We start from the raw sequence: 25,970 nt of genomic DNA on the forward strand, positions 1-25,970 counted from the left end.
GTATCTGAAATGGAAAGGATTCACAATTAGGTATGGATACATAAACAAATCGCTAATTTGGGATTTGTTCCTGTTTCACATTGTTACAGAGAGTGCATATATGTTTCCACATGTATGAAATCTGGAACATTTCATTTATAGGTATGTTTTTGTTTTCTAGTACTTGTAGTAAGTAAATTAGAAATTCTTGTGGATCTTCTTGTGAGGTTATAGTGAATCTCACCATTCCAGCACAGAAGTCCAATTCTTGTCTTATTCCGTGCACACTATACGTGTTGTTAGGATTGTTTGTTGCGTTTCTATGAAGGACTAACATTTCCAAACATAATTGGTCTGTACTGTGTTAATAAATGTTGTTAACAATTGGTGGCAATTGAAATAGAATATTCATTGCTACATTTGCGTAGCAACTTACACCAGTTTCATTTGAAAATTTGAATGGACCAGATAGTTCTGTCTCTGAGTGATTTTTTTGAAGTTTCTGTTCCTTCTTTGAAGAAGTACTTGATTTACTTTTCCTAATAGGTTCTTCTTTGCTTGTTGTAATTGATGAAGTTTCAGCTTCTTTTGTTTTCTTTGCAGGATTTGCTGTCAAATTCTTTTGCATTTCTGTTTGAAATAGTTTTCTTTTACCACATTTTCCTTTTTCTGGAACAGGATATGAGTTCAGATGGGGGGTATACAGTGAACACAGTCTATTGTATTCTAAAATGTAAGGAATATCAGCATTCAGTTGATTAGAAATAGACAGTCAAGTGTACGTAAGCGTGATAGTGCTACGTAGCTCATGCCGTCTTTAAAGACTGTGTTTCCTATATCTATCAATGCTTTGTCTAGGGTAAGACCTTGGGATTTATGAATGGTGACTGCATATGCAAGAGTTAGAGAAAATTGATCTCTAAGTACATACATGTCTTTGAAGAGACGGAATCGAGCTGTTGAGCGCCCTCGGCTTTTTACTTCTGAAAGTTTGTCAAAGGAAATATTGACAAACTGAATGTTGTTGTCACGTGGGTATGTTTGAAAGCCAACAACTGTACCCAGTGCCCCATTAACTAGCCCTTGCTCCATGCAAAGTTACCTTTAAGTATTACTCTACAATTTAAGGATCAGCTGTGTTGGAGATTGAATTTTCTAAGGTATTTAGTCTTATTGTGGCTTGCTGACACATGGGTACTGTCATACCATGTACGTCCAGTTTGTCTGTGGAGCAGATTTCAATTATTGGTTGGATTTCTTTTTTTAACATTGTTTCATTGAATTTGAAACAGCTTGCAAGAGTTGGCATTAAGGCCAAACAATTGACATTTTTGTGCGCTAATTGTTCCATAACATCAGTAGCACATGCGTTATCGCCATAAAGTGCATGAATGTGCCGATTTTTCAATATTGCTTGGGCTTCTTGAGATAGTACACCAACTCTAATACTTTTTAAAATGTTGGCGTAACTGAGATCTGCAGATTGACACATGTTTTCTGTTAATTCTCTGTATTGGAAATGTTGCCAAAGGTTGACATTTCCTATGCTGCCAACAGTTTTACGGCAGAGTTTGTGTCCTAAGGTTTTAAAAATGGGTTCACCTTTCACTGGTGTCAATTGTAGAAGATCTCCGAAAGCCATAATGTGTTTCCCTGCAAAGAGTTCTTTGTAGTTTGTTTTAAGTACTTCTTGCAATCTGAGGTGAATCAAAGCCAACATTAGGTTGGACACCATGCTCACTTCATCTATTAGTAGCATTTTCATTTGTTTTAATACTCTGCGTAGTTCCATTGCAGCTTCTGCAGAAAGTTTGTAATAGTCTAATTTGTTTTGGTGTTCTACTGGAAGGAGTAGTAATCAGCGTAAAGTTACACCGCCTATATTGTAGGCAGCTAAACCTGTGGGGGCAGTTACAACAGCTGTAACGCTCACCTGATTCCCACGGAGGTGCAGGTCTGGCCTTGAGTGCTGATGCTTCTTCAATGGTGAAGCGCAGGACTCTGAAGATGGACAGGAAGGGCCCTCTACTCTGGCTTCTCCGGCTCGCAGGAATATTCCCCTGTGCGTGAAAAAGGGAGTATTACCTAATGACTGAGTTATGCTCAAGCCTCCAACTCTCTTCCAACCCTCCACGATACCCTTCCACGATTCCCCGTGAAGTCTCACCTTAGGGTCAGGAAGGAGGAGCTCTCCATCCTGCTTCTGATGCAGGGGCGCGTTGAAACCCAGTTACTTCACTGGATTGAGGATTGATGGGAGTTCTGGTAAGCTTGACTATTCAGGTAAGGCTCTGTAAAAGTTCTGTTGGAAATTCAAAAGTCCAAGCTTAATGATAATGTTCATTGTCTTTTTGCAGCAAGCGCTAATGCTTATGTCTTTTTTCCCCTTAGGGGCCGGGGTTCGGAGTGCCGGAGATATGGCGCCGACCCGAAGTGAAACGTGCAGTTCCAGTAAATGGCAGGTTAGTTCTGGTTGAGCACTCGGGAACTGTCTTTGCATATGCTCATTCAATGTCTTTGTCTTTTTTCCCCATAGGGGCCGGGGTCCGGAAAATGCCTGGAAGCGGCAAGACCCGAAATGAAATGGGAATGACCCAACAGGTAAGTCTTATTCCCTTCCTTCTCTCACCTCTTATTCTTGTCTTTTTCTCTAGGCTCTGGGAAGTGGCTGTGTATCCGGATGATCGCTGCTGAAGATGGAGGAACCCAGGAAAGGTGAGTGAAATGCAGCGCTGCAGCGATCGTAACGAAATGCTTTTAAAAATAATGTCTTCCCTTTCAGGATCGTCGGTGATGTCTCCGTGGTGCAGTTTTTAGCTGGTAAGGTCTCTTGTCTCCCTTTGCAGGTGACCCAGGATGCTGACAGGCGTGGCTGAAGTCCAGATGCAGGAGCTGACACGGTGAGCGTCCAGCTGCGAGGAGCAGAACAACGCGAAGTGTGAGTTGCTGATCGGGTGTGGTTTAAATAGCTTTGGAAGAAGTTCCAAGTGTGTATCCTTCCTCCGATCAGGTATGTATCCTTCCCCGACCACACCCGGGTGGAAAGTAATCCCACAGGTAAAGTAGTTCCATTCAGGCCTCAAGAGGGCCTGGATGTGGCAGCATGGTCTGCATCAGGTAAGTGCACATTAAAACACTTGAACACATGTCTAGCTTTATGAGCCTGGCGCCTAAGGCGCCAGGACAGGGGTCCAACATGAGCCTGGCGCCTAAGGCGCCAGGACTGCGTCCAAAGGGCCGCAGCTTGGGCCCGCTGGCACTCCCCTGGGGGAAATAATGCCTGCCTCTGGGGTTGCTGGGTCGGACCTGGCTCCTTGGAGGTAGGCATCATGACAACAGCTGACAGTTTGTCAGTTGTTGAAGGAATTTGCTGATTTTGATTAAAAATGTTTTTCCTGACCCAGCTTCACCACTGACATACAGCAGTATAGGTTTGTAATTTTGGCAGGTACATTCTTTATTTTCGTGTTGTACACCATGTGCAATTGGTGCACTGATCTTTGTTAAGTTTTGATTGTAGTACAGTTAAGTCTTCTATATCTTCTTCATAGTGACACATGGTGTTTTCCACTTCTGTCATAGCTAATTTTGCCTCATTGGCAATTAGTGGCTGTCCTAGTGGTTCTTGACTCCCTGTTACAGAAGGTTGACTATTGTCAGAAGTGTCCTTATCTAGTTGGGCCTGAAGTTGTTCTTCATGTTGCTGTTCATTGTGCAACATTGTTTTATAGTGCGTAATGTTCACATTGGTGATAGTTCTTTCATTTGCTTTGAAAGCGTCTTCATAGCAGTCATAGTTTTCTAGTATCTCTTCCTCTTTTCTCCATGGTTTAAAAAGTTGTAGCAGGGACATGTAATATAGTTCTTTCTGTTGATGAGTTTTCAATGACAATTTGATATGATTAATTAAGCTTCGTTTGGTAAGTTCCACTAAGCTGCCTTCACAATCTGTCACTCTATATCTACCTTTGTTTTCATCGGGTTTTATATTATTTTTTGTATGCAAACTTTTGCGCTATGTAGTATAGACACATGGTTTCCAAAGCGGTACTCCTGTTCGGGTAGTATGTGTCCAGTAAATTGTTTTTTAAAATGTCTTGGCTGTTGAGGTCATTTTTGGCAATTGTTTCTATGTCCTCATATGATTTGAGAACTCTTTTTCTAGATTTAGCAGGACCAAGACTTAGCCATACTATGTTTTCTGATTTTCCATACAAAGCAGTACCGGTTAAATGATCTGCAGCTTCATAGGTGTCACATTCTGTATGAGAGAGCATTTTTATGCCTATGCTGTACAATTTCTGAGATAGTGTTTTGTCTGATGATAGGTCATTCCAGAGGTCTTGCAGCTCTGTTTTTTCTGCTTTTGTTAAGTAGGCTGTAACATATCGTGCAACTGCAGTGGAATTGTCTGCAATGTATTGTACATCTATGTTTGCATTCCATAAGAGGGCAATGATTGTATTGTAATCATTGATATATTTTGATTCTTCTGTTCTTTTGATGTAAGAGGTGTTCTTAGGTGATTTACCTTTAACACTATGTCGAACTGAAGACATGAAGTTGTTCACTTCACCTGTTTGTGTAACTGGTCTAGGGAAACCTAAGCGGCATTTGGTGTAGTATTTCCCTTTGCTTTTGTATTTGCGACGACAATATTTGCCACATTTGTGTCTTTGAAATTGTAAAATCTGTCTATGAAGGTCACTATCTGTCCTTTGTGAAGGGATTTCACAAGTGATATATTTTTGGATGAACTACAAAACAGTGGCATCACTGTCCTGACCACATTTAGGCGCACCTTTGATCCATAAAAGCATGTGAGTATGTGGTGTTCCTCTGGCTTGGTATTCTTTTCTCCAAAAGAAGTGTTGCACTTCTCCGAGGTGAGGAACAGTTTTATTACAAATAAAGTGTAGCATAGCAATGAAACGATGATGGAAATATCTTGACACATTAACAGGATCTAGAGAGCAAAGTTCTCCAGGTGTTTATCTTTGTTGTTTTTGTTGTTGTTTGATATGCGTAGGAAATCATGTAAATCTTCCCATGCATACTCTGCACAACTTAATGTAACAAACCAAGTGGGTGGTCCAAGGTTTCTGAACATACAACGTACATCTCCGTGCCGTCGGAACCAGTATTATTTTGTACCACGCATGTTTGCAAACAGATTTGTTATACTTGATTGTAAAACCTCATCTTTTTCTTGCACTTTGTATTAATTGCGTAGCTGACATATTTTGAAAGTGGGTTCCAGATTTCAATATGTGTGCAACTCCGTAACATAGGGTTGCTAGTTCACTTTCAAAGAGTAGGTGGAATACGTATTCTACATTTTGTCCAAATCTGGGATCTTGAGAATACATTTGTAATGAGCGGTATTCTGATGCCGTAATCTGAGTGGGTCTATCAATGTATCTTCCTCCTTTGCCAGTAGGAAATAGTAGTGGAAAAGCACGTGCTTCTATACTTTTTTCCCATATGCTCATTGGTGACCATTTGGTTTGTCGCATTTGATAAGTTTCTAGTGCATCATCTATGCTCTCATTAGAGTAAAATGGATGAATTGTGTAATGGTCCAAAAGAGGGCATACTGCAGCAGGATCCAGAAGTTCAAATTGACCAATTTCAGTTGTTTCCCTTAAGCTTTCTTCAATATTTATTTATTTGTAGTATTCGTTATTGTCTTTCAGATATTGCAAGATTTGTCTAACTTTATGTAAGTCCACGAGTTGTTGCCAAATTCCTTTGTCTTTTGTTGGTACACCATTTACTAAGACAATTAAAGAATGCTCTATTGGACGTTGCACTCCTAGAGTGTGCACATTTTCTGTCAGATCTAATGGCAAATAAACTACTTTGCCACAAATGCCTTTCACCAATTCAGAGGGAGGTAATTTTGCTGTTTTTTGTTGACGGCGTATTATTGCTTGAAATGGGTGAACTTTTTGAATTATGATGCTCTCATACGAATTGAGCTGTTGCAGGGGTTTTGGTAGTGAGAATAATTCAAAATTATTTTTTGATAGCACGTGAAGGACTTTGATTGTTGTCCAGTTTTGTAGTGCACTAACTGCAACATATTAGGGGTTCACTTATTTGGTATTTGCTTTCTGTTAAAAGGTAGAGAGCTAATTCAAACCATTTGGAATCTTCATTGTCTTCTATTTTGTATGCTACGTCTATAGTTTTTGTGTTCCTTTTGTAAAACGTTCTGCGGCAACACACACACACATGGTTTGGTACTTCAGCCGATGTACTTTTAAATTTTAGTATTTCTTTTTTGTATGTGTGCAATAGAAGGTTGCTATGTGCAGAATTGTTGCTACTCTGTTATGAAACTATTGCATTTTGTAAGTGGCTTTCACTTCCAAAATATTTTCTCTCGATACGGTCGATTACTTTTTGTAGGTATTTGGGTGTACCATGTAGAAGGATGTTATTTAAATTGGATAATTCTAAAGCTGGACTTTTAGCATAGTACAGTTTATACATTAGATTTCTTACATTTGAATGATGTGTTGCTATCCTTTTGATATCATGGAAGGTGCTTTTGCAAATAGGTCCTGAAATGCAGCCTAATGAATGTCCTTGTAGTCCTGTGTATTTGCGCACTGGACAGGTATCCATATTTTGCAGCACTTTCATTTTGATTTTGTCTTTACCTTTCACATACTGATTGAGGAACTGACGTAAAGATTTGAAACCTTGGTTAGGAATGTTACACATTGACGTGCACGGCCACTTGTATACTGGACGGTATGGTTCAGTCGAATGGAGAGGTAATTCTGAGTTTTCAGGGCATATTTTTGTAAGCAGTGTTTCTTGTTCTATGATGGTATTATTGACTTTTTCATACCCTCGTCCACTGCTATGGATGGCAATTGTTTGTTTGATTTTGCTTGTATGCTTCTTCGTTAAAATATGGCTCTGTGGTCGTCGTGTGACTTCATTCACCTCCACAAATAGTTAAGAAGTTATTTTTGTTGACATTCCGTTTATTGAGAAGCTTCTTTTTTAATTTAGTACTTAGTTTTGTCAGTGGTTTCATCCTATTTAACACTAAAATAAATAACTTCCTTTTGAGAAGGATTGCACTGTCTGCCAGAGCTTGTAGGATTAATTTTCGACGGTAGGTTTTAAAGGTTGAGGATGATTCAGCTACACTTCTTATTAGATTCTGAAGGACTCTGTGGTGAAACATTTTTGGTAAAATACTTTTTTTTTGTACTTGCTAGTATATCAGGATTTATAGGAGCATTGTTAGCAGTACTGGTAGCCGAATTCTTGTAAAGCGTTTTGTGTTTCATGCCACATTTTGATGAAGGAGTCAAAGTTTGTGTAGTGAAGTTTCCTTTGTTTCGCTATATGGCTGTATTAGCTGTTTTGTTTCAACGTTCTGTACAAACTCTGCTAGAGATGGATGCTTACTTTGGACACTTTTATTTTCATTTGCTCTATTTCTGCGTTCCTTTCTACAGACTTGCGTTTTGGGAGGCATTCTTTGGGGTCTGTTGAAAAAAAGAAGGCATGGTTTGGTCTGTTTTACAATTTATGTGTGCTGTGTGCATGCATGTATGAGTTTGATGGGGAAGCTGTTTGTGGTGGTGTGTTAATGTGCATTGGGCAGTTGAAATGAGTTGGGAAGGCTATTTTTCTGTTTGTATATTACTACACTGTGCTTCAGATGAGAGTAGAAAGTGAGCTAGTGGTGAGGAGAAGCATTAAAAGTAAATGTAATGGTAACAAATTAAAACAGCTATTTGTTTAGTACTACTAACATTCTAAGGCTTCTGTATGTTATTTGTGTTCCAAAAACACAGGGATTTGTGTGCCATTCTGCCTGTTATTCTTTGTTTAATAAATGGGGATTTGTGAACAGAATGGTTCAGAAATCAATGTTTATTTTGGTGCTCAAATTAGATAAATTACCCACACAGTCTCTTAGAGGAACAATAAGAACATAAAGGTAGTACACTACTTACTTCTTTTTGTGGCATGACCAGATTTCTTCGGATATGTTGTTTGCACTGTAGATGCTGTTGATATTTAGGAGAGTAGTCTTCACTGCAATTGTAAAAGGAAGAAGTTAGTAACTTTGTGTGTTTAAAGCAGTAATTTTGCATCTTTCATCAGAGTATTCTCATGAGCCTTATGGTGGCAATCAGATTTTTCTTCGAAATGTACAAAATGCATTACGACCCTTTTTGCATTCGTAATCACCTATTTTGCATTTCATTTTGTCAAATCCACAGTTTTTCAAAAACACCACCAAAAGGCTCTTTTCAGAGCCACCACTTACTCCCAGTGAAAAGTGCATTGTCTTTGCTACGCTTGCACCCTCCCTTTTTGTGCATCCTACGACTGTTCGTGCACTTTTTGAAAAAAGCGCAGGGGCCTACACTGGCCCCTTGATAGTTCTATTGTTAAACCGAGAAAGGTGGCTCTGAAAAGAGCCTTTATTTAATTTTTATTTATTTATTTTTTTTTTTTACAGACGACACACTAGGAGAGGAGGGTAAAGGAGGGTAAGGAAAGGACACCAACCACAAGGATAAGAAAGGGCAGGTGGAGAGAGAAAGATGTAGGGTGGGCCTTACTTAGGTAGGGGGCAGTTCTTCTGGTGCTCCATGACCGTAGTCTCAAAAGGACTTCGAAAACTCTCCCCCCTGCAGAGTACTGCGTCGCAGTACATACACAATATTGGGACCCTTGAAAGGTAAGGGTCAACAGCATCGCGAATGGCCTGTGAGGCACCTGGAGGGATGCGCTCTCCCACAGGAGTGTCTCTTGTGGTGAGAGGATCGGACACAGAGGATGCTGCGGAGGAACTCCACCTACTACGTTCTTCACATGGTACCACCTTGCAAATGTCCGCACTGTGGAACGAAGTTAGGTGTCGCTTCATGGTTGTCGTACCAAAGCTGTACGCACCAGGTCACCCGCGACTCAGCACCAACTCGCACTGGTTACACATGACCTGGTTCACACGTGCTTTTGGTACGTTTCCACAAACAGTAAACAACCGCCATACCCATGACTCCTGGCGAGTGCTTGTAGTACGGCGTTCCTCCACCTCATTCTCTTCATCCTCTTCTTCCTCACTCTCTACATCCTCACGCGTATTTCCCTCTGCAGGCCCTTGGGGAGGTGGTGGAGGTGGAGGGTTTGGGGGTGGTGCTGAGGCTGATGCAACAACAGCAGCCATGGATGCCATTAGGGCTGGTCAGATAATCTTCGCTACAGCAGTAAAGGCAGCAAAACTGAATCTGCTATTGCCATAAGTACAATGTAGATAAGGTCAGGTGTGTGGCCTTATATAGGGGTGGAGGCGTGCGCCTCATGACCATATTGATCACTCAAAAGCGTGAAAAAATTCTAACCATTACGTTGAAAGCTAGGGCCATCGTATGGGACATGACAAATGATGATTTTGTACTGTAAAATAATTTCCCGTGTCTGGATAAATTCTTTTGAAATGTTGCGGAAGCGGACAAACTGCGCAAATTAGTCCACACGCTCAGCGTGGGTGCGGTCACATGATGACATTCTGAACACATCCGCGAAGGAAATGGGTGCCCGCTGGAAAACAAATGCACAGTAACGGTCGTGCGCTTGCGCGCGCGCGTTCTACGGACAGTGTTCGGGTCCTAAAACTAATTAAAAGTGCGACACAAGTGAGACGGACAGTTACGAACAGGCGCGATGTTCGTAAGACTTACGGTTGTGGTGCGCATGTGCGTAGATGTTCTCCTGACTGTATGGCCAGGTACAGTGTCCTTAGGACACCTCCATTTTGTTTGACTACGGACATGCCGGCCACCGCGCCTGTTCTACAGACAGTTCCATATTGGCTGCGGACGGTACAGACAGGTAGAGTGTCCTTAGGACACTCCCATTTTATTCATTTACAGACATCCCGAACACCTGGTGTGTTCTAAGAACAGTTTTATCTTGGTTGTGAAAAGTACGGAGAGGTATAATGTTCTTAGGACGCCTCCATTTTGTTGATTTACGGACAACTTGGACAACTGGTGTGTTCTATGATCTGTTCCAACTTAGTTGCGAATGGTACGGTGTCTTGCCCTTAGAACATCCATATTATATTGATTACAGCCAGCACAAACAGATGCGCTGTCCGCGGACATTTTAACTCTTTTTAAAAAAATAATTTTTGTTCCAAACCATTCCACTACAACTAACATAAACATTTTTACACTACACACAACTACATCAATCAAGAGAGAGAGGAGGAAGCAGACACTGAAACGAATATAGGGGAATTCGGGTTTACCATAGGCTGGTTGGGAGGTGATGAAGGGATGGACGTTTCGTCAAAACGTTTATGATGTTCTTGAGGGTTTGTGGATGGTTCACTAGGAAATAGAGAAGGGGAACAGGTGCAGGTACAGGTGGGACAGTGATATCTTATTTTTCCTTTCACGTATTCCTCCACAAATTGCCTTAACCCGTTAAAATTCTGATTTAGTATGTCCATTTTCTCTTCTATCAGTTTCCGACTGTCTTGCTCTGTGTCCTTTGGTGGACCTTCTTCTTTTTTACCTGGTCTGTTAAAAATAAATATGTATATGTTAAGTACCCATAAAGTACTGACTATTAATTTGCTAATGCAGATCAGTGTGTACCATTATTATCGCTATCTTCCGATATTTCGCCATGCGGAAAATTCTCCTCCAGCCACTCCAAAGTACTGCACATTTCTGTGTCAAAACAACAGAAATACATTTGTTTTACACCTCATACAAAAAGTACACACACATTTAAGAAAAATTAAGTTCACTTACTATTTTCTTGTAATTTATCTTCGTTGTGCTCTGTGTGTCTACTGTCGCTCCTGGCTGCACAGTTTCTGTGAGGTAAGTACGTTGGAGGCATATCTTTTTCTGTTATGGTATAATCCATTTCATTCTACATGGAAATTAAATGCATGGCTAATGTGTGAGACGTGTAGGTTCCATTGGTTACTTATTAGTACTTATAATGTGTTTATGTGCTCATTTTTAAACTTGTGCATTTTTCATATGGCCCAATAGTTCAATTTCAGATACCCCCTGACTGTTTGGGTATTGGTTATCTCATCCGCGCCTGTCCGCCGACGGGCGCTCTGTCCATGCCTTTCAAATATCATTAGCGAGCGGGTTCCGTATGTTCTATGTTACATTTATACAAAGTAAGGTAATTATAGTACATTTCTCCCGATTTCAGATGATGAATGTGTATACTCAGTAAAAAAAACTTTAACTGGATGTTATGATTAAGTTGCCCTACTAAAAAACGATGAAATTCAGTAAAAAATGTTGTTAAAAGGATGTTATGGTTACAAGTAAAATCGAAAACCCCCTGAAATTCGCCAGTTATGGTAAGCTAAGCAACCATAACTCGCGCCACCACCGTGCACTTCTAAGACTAACACCCATGACATCAAAGATGACATCACAAATATCATTGATGACATCACTGATGACATCACATGTCTAGTCCCTTCCTTTTTGTTCACTGCCATATCTAGGCCAGGTGGTTTTATTTACTGACAGTCAGAAACTTAACATTCAAAAGGTATTATATTTATAGATGTTGCTATTCTCACATGTTCGTACACTACTTTCCTTAGAATGTAATCGCATCTTATGATGTACATATATAGGGGAAGAAGCAGGCCTGAAACACAGCAATCATTTTTGTGCATGAATACAATCATGTAGATTATACACAGTTGCTAATGATACTGCCTCTTGTTTGCTTACTTTACTCTCGATATATAAGCCCCATTTTTGTATGCATTGTAGTCTATTTATGTTTTGTGCGTATTAGTAGAAATATGTAGTAAATGATGCATTATTAGCTACTTGGTACATGTTTCACAGTACGGAAAAGTCTGATACAGAAACATTCAACGTTTTATTATATAGCTTTGAAAAATTACAAATATTGCACCTCTATGGTGTATGCTGCAGCCAAAACCTACATTTCTGTATGAGTAGGTCCCTGTACTAGAAAGAACACTGCAATGGAAGGTTTTTTAGAACACTAAATTGCGTAATGAAGTATGTTGTTTATTACACATCTCCTGATATTCCCTGACACTTTCTTTGCCAACATTACATTCACAAACCCTTGTATGAAAAGTAAATGCACATGTGATGTCATCAGTGATGTCATCAATGATATTTGTGATGTCATCTTTGATGTCCTGGGTGTTAGTCTTACCAGTGCACGGTGGTGGCGCAAGTTATGGTTGTTTAGCTTACCATAACTGGCGAATTTCAGGTTTTTTTTTATTTTACTTGTAACCATAACGTCCTTTTAACAATGGTTTTTACTGAATTTCATAGGTTTTTAGTAGCGCAACTTAACCATAACGTCCCTTTAACAAAGTTTTTTACTGATATATATATATATATATAAACACGCCATGTGGTATTTAAACACTGCTCAACTCCGTCACAAAAAACACACCCTTTATATCGTTTGCCCCCATTGTTTTCGTCCGCACGAGGTGTACTTACATCTGCGTGTTTACCCGAGCTCCTCCGTTACGGGGTCCCAGTAACAACCTGCACCCCCCTAGGAGCTGCGCATCGCTCCAAAGAGCAGACAGGAATTCTGTGAAAACAGCTCCTGCACACCACTACGGGTTGCACGCTTGGGACTGATCGCTGCAGGTGGGCGCGGTCCCTCCAGATGTGCAGCCTGGAATCCTCTGTCTCTGCAGAAAATCTGGGATCACGTCGCGGCTCACCAAAAATGTAGAGAAACCCCTCTACTCTCACACCTGTAAAAATACAACCCACTACGGAAAAAAGCTCAGCACGCCTCTTGCAAGGATAAGGTTTAATCTAAGAACTCTGCTGCCACGGAGTGCTCTGACCAAAAACCTCATGAGCATTAGCTTTTAAGGGTACATAGCGTCATAACTGACGTACATTACATGGGTTACAAATTCAGGTAGCCTGTTGGTGTGACGCTATACACATATAGCCTACTCCATACAGGAAGCCAGGCGATGGGTCCCAGTATTTTCTGTCCGTCTTCTTCCACGTGGGGATCTTCTTCTGTCATCATTCAACACAACAACAGTAATTGGCAATTATTTATACAGACTGTAATTTCACAGCTCTACAGTGCACCTGGTACCAAGGACATGAGCGAGGCGGCTACTTTGGAGGTTGCCATAACTTTCCAGAACTACACATACCCCTGCTCCTTTCCCAGATGCGTTTGCGCGTCCACATCATTCCCACCCGTGGCATAAATGTGTTACCTTCTCTCCTGGCACCTCGCAGCACAAATCACCTGACCCCAAATCCTTGAGAACCACATCTACAAAAAACTACCCAATCATATAGAAACCAACAGGATACTTAACCAATGCCAAGTCGGCTTCAGACCCATGAGAGGAACTGAATCAATACTCCTCTCCATATGGGACGACCTAAAAATAAACGCAGACAACAGCACTCAATCGACCCTCATACAGTCAGGTTCGCATATTGTCTAATTCCGTGTTTAATATTTTTTATTATATATTGGTCTGACAAGTCCTTAACTTTTATTGTGTTAGAGGGAGAGTGTCCCAATCCAGTATGGGCTGAGGAAGCCGAGGACATTGATTGGTCATGAAGAAGCTGCAAGATGATTGGGGGATGGGAACAGTTGCAGGGTTCTAACCTGCCTTTCATTGTCCCTCCTTAACAGGAAGGTTCTGGTTTTTGTATCTCTTGTGTAAGGCCCTAGTTAAACCCTTTGAATCCAGTCCATGTTTGTGAAGTAGCAGATTTGAATCCAGACGTTCGTGGGGCAGGCTAAGCAGACAGATTAATGGGAACGCAGCGCTCAGGTTTTAAATGAAAAGTAATTTTGTCTGGGGCAACTCAGAAGATAAGATGCGCATTAAACTAAAGACTTAAAGAGACTGTGAACCTTATTTTTGAAACTCTGCTTTAGTTTAGGTATTTAGTCAGGCAATCCTTCAGACTTCTGAAAGATTATTACTTCAGATTTGTTTCTGTGTTGAGTTGTAAATTCAGTGACATAATGTCAAGTTAAAACTGTTAATGATCCAGGTGTTTACTAAGCATTCTTCCTTTCCTAAGGAAACCGCCAGGAATACGACACAAACTGCTAGTGAAATGTATGTCTTTTTTTGTTTTTGATCAAAAGCGTTTGTTTTCCGACACGTGCGCAGCTGCAGGCATTCTTTTTCTGGCCGCTGTGCGCAGGCGCTGGTAGATAGTGTATCTACCTTGTTATTTAAAAGAGAGAAGTGATCTTCATTCACACGCAGCGGCAAACGTTATTCTTCATTTGCTCGCAACTGCGCATGAGTCTACGTTCGCTTGTAAAGCAAGGAGTGCATCTGATGATAAATGCCAGTGTTTCGTTACGAGAGAAACAGAGCTTCCGATTATCAGGCATAGACTACTGGTCTTTCAACAAAGATATGCAACGTTCCTCCTTGCGTGCGCATGCTCTCTGAAATAGTGTCCTTAAAACAGAGAGCAACGCGCCGCATCAACGTTCCTTCATGCGTGGCCATGCTCTCAGAACTAGTGTTCTTTAGACAGAGAGTAGCATGCATTCATCTTCAACTATTCGAATAAAGGATCTCAGCATTAAAACAGCATACCCTTATTTGAGCGCATATGATACCTTTTCAGGAGCATCTACAAATGAAATCAAGTCAGAAAAGACTCAGTTAGAAATAAGGAACTCTTTCCTTTAAAAAAGAAAACATTTCTTATGATGCAAAGTCAGTGTAAAAAGGATAATATTTTCCACTGTGACTTTTTAAAGCATACTGTGAGAATTGGTTTTCTCTTTAAAGAACAGTTTTTAACTCAAGGGATTTGTTTGAATTTGTAACTCAAAATTCTGGAGAACTCATCCTTATTGCAAAAAAGGTTAAAAGTACACTCAAATTCCTTAAAGACTTTCATTCAAGTTGCAAAGTTGTTTTTAAAGTTCTGCAGAAGCTTAAGAATGCCACCTTCCTGACATTGAGGGAGGCAAAACAGGTAAAGAAGATCCCAAGGGAACATGGATGGGACATTTGGGTTAGTGAGGTTTTTACCTCTCTTGTTTTCTCATCCCCTGCAGGTGCTCAGCTGGTTGGAGAGAGAGAGTGACCTGTGCTCTGTTTTTTGTTTTATCCACTTCCCCTTTTCCCTCAGGGGTGTTGAGACTTCTGCTGTACATTTCCAGTAGTTGACTACACACCTAAGGGGGACTGTGGGGATCAGCAAGATTTAGGACCGGACAGAATAAAAAAAAGGCCAATGACTGAATCCGCCTGAGCTGTTGAACCCACTAGGTGACCATGGCAGAAATGGGGGAATTAATTTGAGAATTAAGAGATGAACTTCGTACCTCTCATCAGGAGAATGCCAAATTACGTAAAAGGGTTGAAGAGTATGGAGGCAGGTGATCATAGGGGACAACCTCCGATTTTGGTTAGGGAAGATTCTGGGAGTAATAATGGTGCCATGAGTGGAATGGAGACTTCGGCAGTTCCTGTACCTTTGGCTCCTCCTGAGCATTTTGGTGGAGATCCTAAAAAACAAATTCCAAACCCTCATGACGCAATGCGAACTTCATTTTGTTTGCAGACCAGGGAGTTTCCCAACAGAAGAGGCTAGGGTAGCATTTGCTTTATCCTATCTTACTGGGGAGGCAGCGGCATGGTCAGTTTTGCTACTCAGTCAGAGGGATCCAGTTTTAAAGAAATGTGCTCAATTTCAGCAAGAATCTAAGATGATGTTCGGGAGAAGACAACTCTCGTTAGAGATTGAGGGAGAATTGTTGGAGCCTACAAAAGGGAATAAAGATTTGGTAAGTTACATCACCCAATTCAAGTCTTTGGTTATGGAGAGTAGATGGCCAGAGGATAAGAGATCGACACTTTTTTATCGAGGAATTTGAGATGATCTTAAAAATGCCATGGCCAATATTGTAGAGAGACAAACTACTTGGGATGCTCCTTGATTTGGTCATGCAGGTGGAATTTTGAAGAAGTGAGAGACGGAGAGGTTGGGGAGATGTAAATCTGGTTCAGCAGGTTGATAAACCGAAGGAATTGACTAATAAGGAGGAAAGAGGGAGGTTTGTGGAATCAGGAGGAAGGAACAAGTGTCCTTTGTCTAAAGAAGAGAAGGATAGACAAAGACAAAACAAATTGTTTATATTGCGGAAGAAGTGGGCACTTCCTAGGCAATTGTCCTTATACTCCTAAGAGACCCCAGTCATCAAGTACCAGAACACAGGTTGTTGCTAACACTCTTGAAACCGCTGTGCCGCACATCACCATCAATGTATCCTTGTATTATGAGGGTGTTTTGAAGGGTTCAGGTCCTGCCATGATTGACTCGGTGGTAACTGGGAATTTCATGGACAAGGGGTTAGCCAAGTCTCTAAAGATTCCTTTGGTGCGAAAAGAAATTTTAGAACAAGTCAGAGCGGTGGATGGTTCTTGTCTGACGTCTGGTCCAATCACACACAATACAGCTCCTTTATATTTGTTTGTGAGAGGGGATCATGGGGAGGAAATTACTTTTGAATTAATTGGTGTTCCTCAGTTAAAGATAATGCCCTGGTTAACTTCACACAAGGGTAGTGGAATTTAGTTCTGTATATTACAAGGAACATTGTTTTAATTTTGAAAATTCAGATTATGTGGAGAGTGAGGACAGGTTGAGAACTTTGTCTTTAGCCAGTAATGGGGGAGTGAGTCATTCAATTGGAGCAGTGATGGGGATTCTGGCAGATTGTCATAATGATTTTGAGGAAGTTTTTCATGAGACAGAAGCAGGGGAATTACCGCCACACAGGTTTTACGACTGTAAAATAGATTTGGAGGATGGGGCCATGTTGCCTTGTAGCAGAGTGTATTCATTGACAGAGATGGAGAATGAGTATTTGAAGGAGTATCTTGAAGAAAATCTAGCCAAGGGTTTCATCAGACATTCTCAATCCCCTGCAGCATCTCCCTTATTTTTCGTTCCGAAGATGGAAAATTGAGAACTTGCATAGACTATCTCTCCCTGAATAGAGTGACTATTAAGAATCTATATCCCTTACTGTTGATTTCAGGGATGTTAGATTGCATTCAAGGTGCAGACATTTTTTCTAAATTAGACCTAAGAGGATCTTATCATTTAGTCAGTGTCAGACAGGGAGATGAATGGAAGACAGCTTTTAAGACACGCTTTGGATTATTTGAGTATCAAGTAATGCCCTTTGGATTATGTAATGCCCCAGCTGCCTTTCAATTTTTTATTAACGACATTCTTAGAGAATTTTTAGACATCTTTGTGATTGTTTATATTGATGATAAATTGATATTTTCCCCTGATGAAGAACAGCCCCAAAGACATGTGAGATTAGTGTTGGAAAAGTTGAGGGAGAACCATCTTTTCGCTAAGCTTGAGAAAAGCCAAATTCATACTAAGATTGTGGAGTTTCTCGGGTTTGTAATCTCTCCTTCAGGTCTGCAGATGGATGACAATAGGGTGCAGGCGGTAAAGGATTGGCCTACACAAACTTGGGTGAAAGAGATTCAAAGTTTCCTGGGGTTTGTCAATTTTTAATAGGAGATTTATAGAGGGTTTCTCCCAGATCATTCCACCAATCACCAAGTTGTTGAAGAAGGGGGCGAAGTTTTGTTGGAGTGTTGAAGCAGAGGACGCCTTTCAGATACTGAAGTGGAAATTCTTCTCCGGTCCAATTGTGATGCATTCGGATCCGTCCAAATCTTTTTCGTCAAAGCTGATGCATCAAATTTGGCCATGGGGGCAGTTTTGTCCCAGCGGCATGAACAAACTGGACATTTGCATCCACTAGCTTTCTTTTCCAAAAAATGTTCTGAAGCAGAGTGTAATTTCACCATTATGGATCTGGAGCTATTGGCTATAAAAACTGCATTTATGGAATGAAGACATTAACTGATGGGAGCCAGACATATGATTACTGTCCTTACAGATCATCGGAACTGATTGTTTTTGAAGTCTGCTAAAACCTTGACTCCCAGGCAGCTGCGTTGGTCGTTACTTTTCACAGATTTCGATTTTGTTGTGACTTTCAGACCAGGAAAGGCGAATGGGAAAGCAGATTCTTTGTCGAGACAATTTCCTGGCAGTGACCAAGAGTTGGAATTAGCATCAAAGCCTTTGATTGTTGAAGATCATTTCATTTTGGCAAGTTTTTCCACTAGTAACGAATTAAAACAAGGGATTCAAGATGCATTGTGTAAGACTGAGGTGGAAGATTGGGGACGCCTAGATTCAACTAGATCAATCATTGAAGGTTTGCCTTATGTAGGCAACAGACTATATCTACGTAGTGAAGAATTCGGGAAAAGATTTTACATGAATGTCATGATTTTGGTTTGGTGGGACATCCAGGTTTTCGAAAGACCCTTGATCTGGTGCAGAAACATTTCTGGTGGAAAACTATGAGAGTAGACACATTAAATTTTGTGAAGACCTGCAAAGTGTGTGCCAAATCCAAAGAGTCCTGTGGTAATCCAACTGGATTGTTGGAGCCATTGTCTATTCCACCCCATCCGTGTCATACTGTTTCAGTGGACTTCATAGTGGATTTGCCAGTAGATCATGGATGTTCTGTAATTCTAGCTGTGGTGGATTGCTTGACTAAAGAGTCCCATTTTATCCCTGTCAAGGGCCAAACTATGGCGTCAGCGCTTGCTCAGATGGTTCTTAAGGAGATAGTTTGTTTACATGGTTTACCCAGCAGAGTTATTTCAGATCGAGGATCGCAATTTGTTTCTAAGTTTTGGAATGCCTTCTGTAAAGAGTTGGGGATGGAGATTCATTTGACATCAGGATATCACCCAGAATCTAATAGTCCGGTTGAGTGGGTCAACCAAGAATTTGAGAAGTATCTGAGATGTTTTTGGCAAGAAGAAAAAAGTTGGATTGATTTGCTATGGATGGCTGAGTTCGCTTACAACAACTCCAAGAAGGATTCAACTTCGATGGCTCCTTTCTTTTGCAGTAGAGGCTCCATCCATGCTTTCTACGTGAATTTGTCAGGGAGGAATCGTCTAATCCGGCTGTAGAGGAGAGATTGCAAACCATGCAAGAAGGATTGGTAAGGGCAACTAAATCTTTACAGTTAAGCACGGAAGGGTATAAGAGATTTGCTGATAAGAAATGTAACCCTAGCCCAAAGTATGAGATTGCAGATTTAGTATGGCTTTCTACAAGGTTTCTGAGATTGAAGGGGCGAACTAAATTTAGTCTGCGATTTGTTGGGCCTTTTGAGGTGGAGAAAATAATCCTGTGGCCGTGAGATTGAATTTACCAGCTGGTTTGAAGGTGCAACCTACGTTTCATGTTAGTTTGCTAAAACCCGTAATTAAGGGTACTGTTACTTACCACTCAGGTATTTGATTGGAGCGTAGTAAGCAGACCTCACCAAGGAAGGGAATGCGTGATAGGTACAATCCAGCCTCAGGAATCCAGCTCCCCTGAATTCAAAGATTCAGGCTTCCTCAAAAGAGGGGCTCTTTTCCACGATGTACCCCTCTGCTAATAGGATGAGGACTAGCAGAGAAGTCTATCCCATAAAAGAGCGGGGGAGAAACACACACCGCCAAACCAATGCTGCAAAGGAAATACAGAATGATTAGGGAAGATATGGTAATGTGGAATCAAATCAACACAATCAGATACCTCTGGGAATACCTAAAGGTTGGTTGTCGTCGTGTAGAGATATGTGTTGCACCTACAAGAAAACTCAAATGTAAGAAATCTGTACTAAGTAACAAAGATTCTACTTATGACTGTAATTCACAACACAGACCTGAGAAGTGGGATTCCCATGGGATATCAAAAAGGGAAGGAACAACAACGGCAGGTATAAAACAATAAACAGGAAGGTTAGTAAAGGGAGTAATACCCGGGCGGCAGGAGGGTCGCACTAGTCACGGGATGGCGCATGAACTGGAAAGCGTCACTTAAATGCACAGTGGAGAAGTTCAGTAGGTTGAGGAGTCAATGCAGAATCCACACCGCGATGGAAGGGAAGTTGTGGTTCAGGTAAGGTAAACAGACAACTGAGGATGAAAGCAGAAAGTGTCTTTACCTTGTTAGGGTGCTGTTTGGGGAGAGAGAAGGCATAAGCAGTCCGGAGGCGTTCCGAGGTCGGCAACAGGAATCAAGGAATGGACCGAAGGAGAAGGCAGAAGCAGTCTGGAGGCGTTCCGAGGTCGGCAATAGGAATCAAGGAATGGACCGAAGGAGAAGGCAGAAGCAGTCCGGAGACGTTCCGAGATCGGCAACAGGAATAATGGATTAAAGGCTGAGGTAAATTCAGGAGCGGGAAATAACCGAAGAAGAGTAACGCCACAATTAGCAGCAACTAGTTGTTTGAGCTCTTCGGTTTATATGGTGCAGGTGGGCAGGGCCTCCTTACACGCTGTCCGTGCGCGGAATGCCTCAGCTGACCTGGCGTCCTCCGCTGCACGGCCAGGCGCCATGGCAACCAATACCTGAGCCATAGCGAGGATTTGGAGCGCGCCGTCCCTCGCATGTATTTCCCGGAAAAGGCAGGTACTGCAGGTCCGTGCCGGGGATGTAACAGGTACTAGGGTACTAGGTTAAGTCCTGGCCCTCAAGTAATTGTGACAGAAGAAAATTTAGAGGAGTTTGAAGTCAGAGCAATTCTAGACTCTAGGAAAAGTAGAGGGAAGTTGCAGTATCTGGTTGACTGGGAAGGGTATGGTCCTGAGGAAAGGTCTTGGGAATTTGCAGAACATGTTCATGCTCCTAACCTGGTAATGAAATTTCATCGAAAGTTCCCGAATAAACCAGGCCCTGGTGTCAGGGCTTGAGAAGGGGGTACTGTCAGGTTCCCATATTGTCTAATTCCTTGTTTAATATTTTAATTATATATTGGTCGGGCAAGTCCTTACATTTTATTGTATTAGAGGGAGAGTGTCCCAATCCATTTTGGGGCTGAGGAAGCAGGACATTGATTGGCCATGAAGAAGCTGCAAGATGACTGGAGGATTAGGGTACATGGGAACAGTTGGAGGGTTCTAAACTGCCTTTCATTGTCCCTCCTTAACAGGAAGGTCCTGTTTTTTGTATCTCTTGTGTAAGGCCCTAGTTAAACCCTTTGAATCCGGTCTAGGTTTGAATCCAGTCTAGGTTGGTGAAGTAGCAGATTTGAATCCAGATCTTCGTGGGACAGACTAAGCAGACTGATTGGTGGGAGCGCAGCGCTCTAGTTTTAAATGAAAAGTAATTTTGTCTGGGGCATCTCAGGAGATAAGCTGCGCATTGAACTAAAGATCTAAAGAGACTGTCAACCTTATTTTTGAAACTCTGCTTTAGTTTAGGTATTAAGTCAGGCAATCCTTCAGACTTCTCAAAGATTATTACTTCAGATTTGTTTCTGCGTTGAGCTGTACATTCAGTGACATAATCTCAAGTTAAAACTGTTAATTATCTAGGTGTTTACTAAGTGTTTTTCCTTTCCTAAGGAAACCGCCAGGAGTACGACACAAACTGCTAGCGAAATGTATTCTTTTTCATTTTTTATTAAAAGCGTTTGTTTTCCGACGCGTGGCCACTGTGCGCACACGCTTGAAGATAGTGTATCTACCACCTTATTTAAAAGAAAGAAGTGATCTTCATTCACACGCAGCAGCAAACATTCTTCGTGGATATTATTCTCCTGTGGATAGGCAAGCAAAAATATGTGTCCTAAAGGTCCAGGGACATCAGTCAGTCTTGGAAATGCAGAGCCTGGAGAATTTCCCTCAACGTCACCATTTTGAATTTGTCCTTCCTCAGGAATTTGTTAAAATCATTGAGGTCTAGTACAGGACAAAGTCCTCCCCCGTTCTTGAGAACCAGGAAGAATCTGAAGTACCAACCAAGCCTAGTTCCTTGGCTAGAACTGCCTCTACTGCTCCCATTTAGAGAAGGGCCTGCAGCACTTCCAGTAGCTCCTGTTCTCCGGAGGGAGGTTGAGGACTGTCGAGAGGTCTCTTAATAAACGTTAATCTATCGAGTGGAGTTATTGCTTCCTGTTTATGAAGCTGAAGGAACCAGACATCGCAAGTAATCGCCTCCCATTTGTCCAGGAATCCAGAGACTCTCCCTCCAACCGGCAAAGTGTGGGGAATGATCTCAAAAAGGTTTGTGAGGTGCTGCTGATGCTATAGCAGCAGTGGACTGTCTCCACCCTCCTCTACCTGACCATGCTTTTTGTGTGATGGCGACGATGAGGAGACTATGAGAGTGCTTTTCTTTGGACTTCTTGTGGCGACGTCCCTCAATGTTTTTCGGGAGTAGGCCCTTCGATTTCGTGCTCTGCGGACCTTGGGAGCGACTTCACTGAGGATTTTGACGGTGTCCTGATGAGCACCAGCTTTGCCGAGCATTCCTTCACCGCCTTCGGGTTCAACCCCAGACAAGAACTGCATTTCTCCATATCATGGCCGACACCAAGACACCACACACAGATAGTGTGTGGGTTTGTGAGGGACATTGTAGAGTTGCAGACCTTACAGTGTTTAAACCCAGACGTTCTATGCCCCTGACATATTGATGTTTCTAATTCATTCAAATTGAATAATGAGCGTATTCCGAATAGGGTGCAGAGTGCGTGGAAAAAAAGGAACTGAGATAAGAGGGCATTGTGGATTCCTTGTATACAGTGATTGACGCCACGTTCGTTGTCAAGGAATGGCATGGCCTTATATGAGGGGGGAGTTAACGACTATCAAGCGGCACTTCACCCCATCGAAAAAAGTTCTGAGCAGCTGACGCTGGATAACTATCTATCAAGGTAAGGAATCTGTGGGAGAATGCAACCATGGAACGTGTAATCCTGGTTGTGGTAATGTCTCTATATATCTATGAGCCCTAGATCGGGCAAAGCATCCCCTTCTGAGTGATGGGATAATGTTTGTGCAAGCATTTTAATTCTCCGCATAATGTAGTATTGAAATCTCCTCTGATAACCTAATCTCCATGCCCAAATTGTGCCAGCTTGGAAAATAAATATGTGAATTGCACCCCATTGGGTGTATACTCAGAGCTGATTGATAAAAGCGTTTCATCAAAATGCACTTTAACTCCAACCAATCTCCCTTCCTTATATTTGAGAGTGTCATCTAATGTAAATAGTAGGACAGATTAGAATAATATGGCCACCCCTTTCAATTTAGAAGAGAAAGCTGAAAATACCTGCAGTGGAAATATTTTGCCAAAAGGTCGACCTTCATCTCCATGACGCTGGACAGAACGTCAAGGACAGTACATATAAAACCAGCTGGACCATATGACCACAGTCAACTTTTTTCCTAGGACTCTACATCTGAGGGGCCACAGAACAGTAGGAGATGTACAAGCAATACAGCACGTGGAGCAGGCTGGAAAGGCAATGATTATTCTCTGGTAGGAAAAAAAAATCCATCATAAAGAACATTACCGGGAGGTAAGTCATTTGTTCATCTAATGGATTCCTTCCTCTCATAGAATCCTTATTTTATACTCCCAGAGTAGTACAGAAACCTATAGAAGACCAAGAAAGCGCAATCTACACCAGGAAAGTCTGGAGAACCACAAGAGCCAAAGCAAGTGTCCTAATGTGATAAGGACTTCAGGCAGTAATGCTTGGCAAATTTGTCTAAGGAAGCCCACATACCCACTTGAATAATGTTGAACACAGGTGAACCAAGGGGTCCTTAAATCAGTAACATGACATGCAAAGCATTGGATGCAGAATAACTCAAACCAAATAATCAGAACGACTTCGGAAGTTGACAAAGTCTCATCTGACTGTTGTAATATCAATTGTCTAAAACAGGGAGTTACAACGGACATCAACGGACGTTCGCTTGAGCTCTCAAATCATTTTGCATAATGAACACATTTATATACTACAAATTCGTCATACATAACGTCATACTATGTGGCAAATAAGAGAAACCTACAGGGTGTTGTGATACGCTCAAGGGTAACATCTAAGTATATTTTCTATACAGGATCGGGTTATGATTGGGTCTCTTGAATCAGGTGGACAATTTATGCCCACCCCTAGTGCAAGTCATCTTCACTAGTTATTAGATACACGGTATATCATTGGCTCTCAAAATATAAGTCCCTTCGTTATATGGCCCTGTATATTTGGTTGACACGTTTGTATCCTTCTGGAACATTCGGGCCACTAGCAGCACGTAAGCTAGTACCCCAGGTATACTCTGACCGTGTCTCCCCACCCAATTAGCCCAACATCTCTCATCTCTCATCGCTCATACCTTCTGCCATTCAGATTGTCTTTGAACTTGGCCTTGCAAAGTATCCTTGCTCCTGAGAATATATGGGTGTAAGAGCACATGTTTATCACGGTTCTGGTCTGCATGCCCAACTCCTATTTTCCATCCTTGGCTCGGGTGAAAGGAGACCGTATTTCGGCCTGTTTTGCAGCATTCAATTGACTTTTATTAATAAACTTGGTACTCATGGTGTTCCTGTTTTGCACCTTAACACGATTTGATTCAGCGTCTCACGGTTTCTGTTCTTTGAGGATAGATAAGCTGTTCTTGGCCACGCCATCCTTTGACACCAGTCCAAACAGCTCTACCAGGCCTTTCCATGCTCTTAACTTCATGTTGCTACGACAAAGCTTTCCGATCCTTCTTTCTCTGTGGGTCTGCAATCTAGTCACTATATATAGCTAGCCTCTAAGATGACTTAGCCTACTTGCATTTCTGCATCTGTACATACAGTTATTAAATAGATTACATTTTCTGCAATGTTCTTCACACATGTAATCTTCATTCCGTATATTAAAGTTTACTCGATTCTTTATTTTGTCATCAGATTCCATAAAGTCTATACATCCTCCTTTTCAGCCACTCTTCTCAGTGTGTCACGCTCATCCCTTGTGACTTCACCAACTTCTCCTTCTCTCATCTTCATATTCCTTCAGGGATCTCCTCCAAGAGATTGTCATCTCTACGGGGATACATCATATAGGGTTTTCTCAATGGATACCTTTTCTCGAAGGATCTTCGTGGAATAGGCACAATCACTGGTGTCGTGCATGGCACGATTTCTGGTCTCTAGCATATAGGAAGTATGGGGGTGGGACTTCCTGAAGAGGCATTCAGCTGCTCCCCTACACTCCCCCAGTCTGATTGATTCATCGACCACACCTTCACCAATCTTCACATCTTGTCATCCTCCCTTGAAGAAGTGCTTCTTTGGAGTCCATATCTTTATCACTCCTTTCAGGGACCATGCTGATTTTACATGTTCATCAACACTCCAGGTCATGTAGCTGCACTGTCCATTCGGACTACAATAGACCCATCGTCCTATATACGTCTTATGATTCCTTGGATGTAGGAACTTTGTTCCTTCAGGTGCTAAGATGCTGGCCTCTGTATATTTTCTGATCTCTTAATCTGTCAACTCCTTCGGTCCAAACCCTGATTTGACAAATCGATCATGATCTTCATTCCTACTGCCTTCTTTGCTGTCTTCTTCCACTTTGTAATTATTTTCCTGATCACACAGAATTCAAACATCACCATCATGAATACTGCTCCAAGAAGCTTGAAAATGTTTGCATCCATTGTGGAACCCATGAGAAGATAGACGCGAACCAACTGTCATCTGCAATGTCTTCCGTCTCATCTTCCATCTGATCGTGTAGTTTCCTCAGCAACGTTATGGCCTCTGTCAAGGTTCTATTTTCATCATCATGAGAAGGATAAATGTGCAACATGATGGCCCAATTTTGGCACAAACTCCTCCATCCATTTCTGTGGTCATATCAAGGATATATCTGTTCTGGAGGGTCATCAGTCTTATAGCCCTCAATTCATCTTTGATAGTATTGAATCCTTTTATGGTAGTGTTGATTGTCTGCAGGAGCTCTCAGAGAGTGATTTGCAACCACTTTGCATTGGCCATTGTCAATATCGCTGA

The sequence above is a fragment of the Ambystoma mexicanum genome, chromosome 10, assembly GCF_040938575.1.
Source record: "Ambystoma mexicanum isolate Mex_15411 chromosome 10, UKY_AmexF1_1, whole genome shotgun sequence".
NCBI lineage: Eukaryota > Metazoa > Chordata > Amphibia > Caudata > Ambystomatidae > Ambystoma > Ambystoma mexicanum.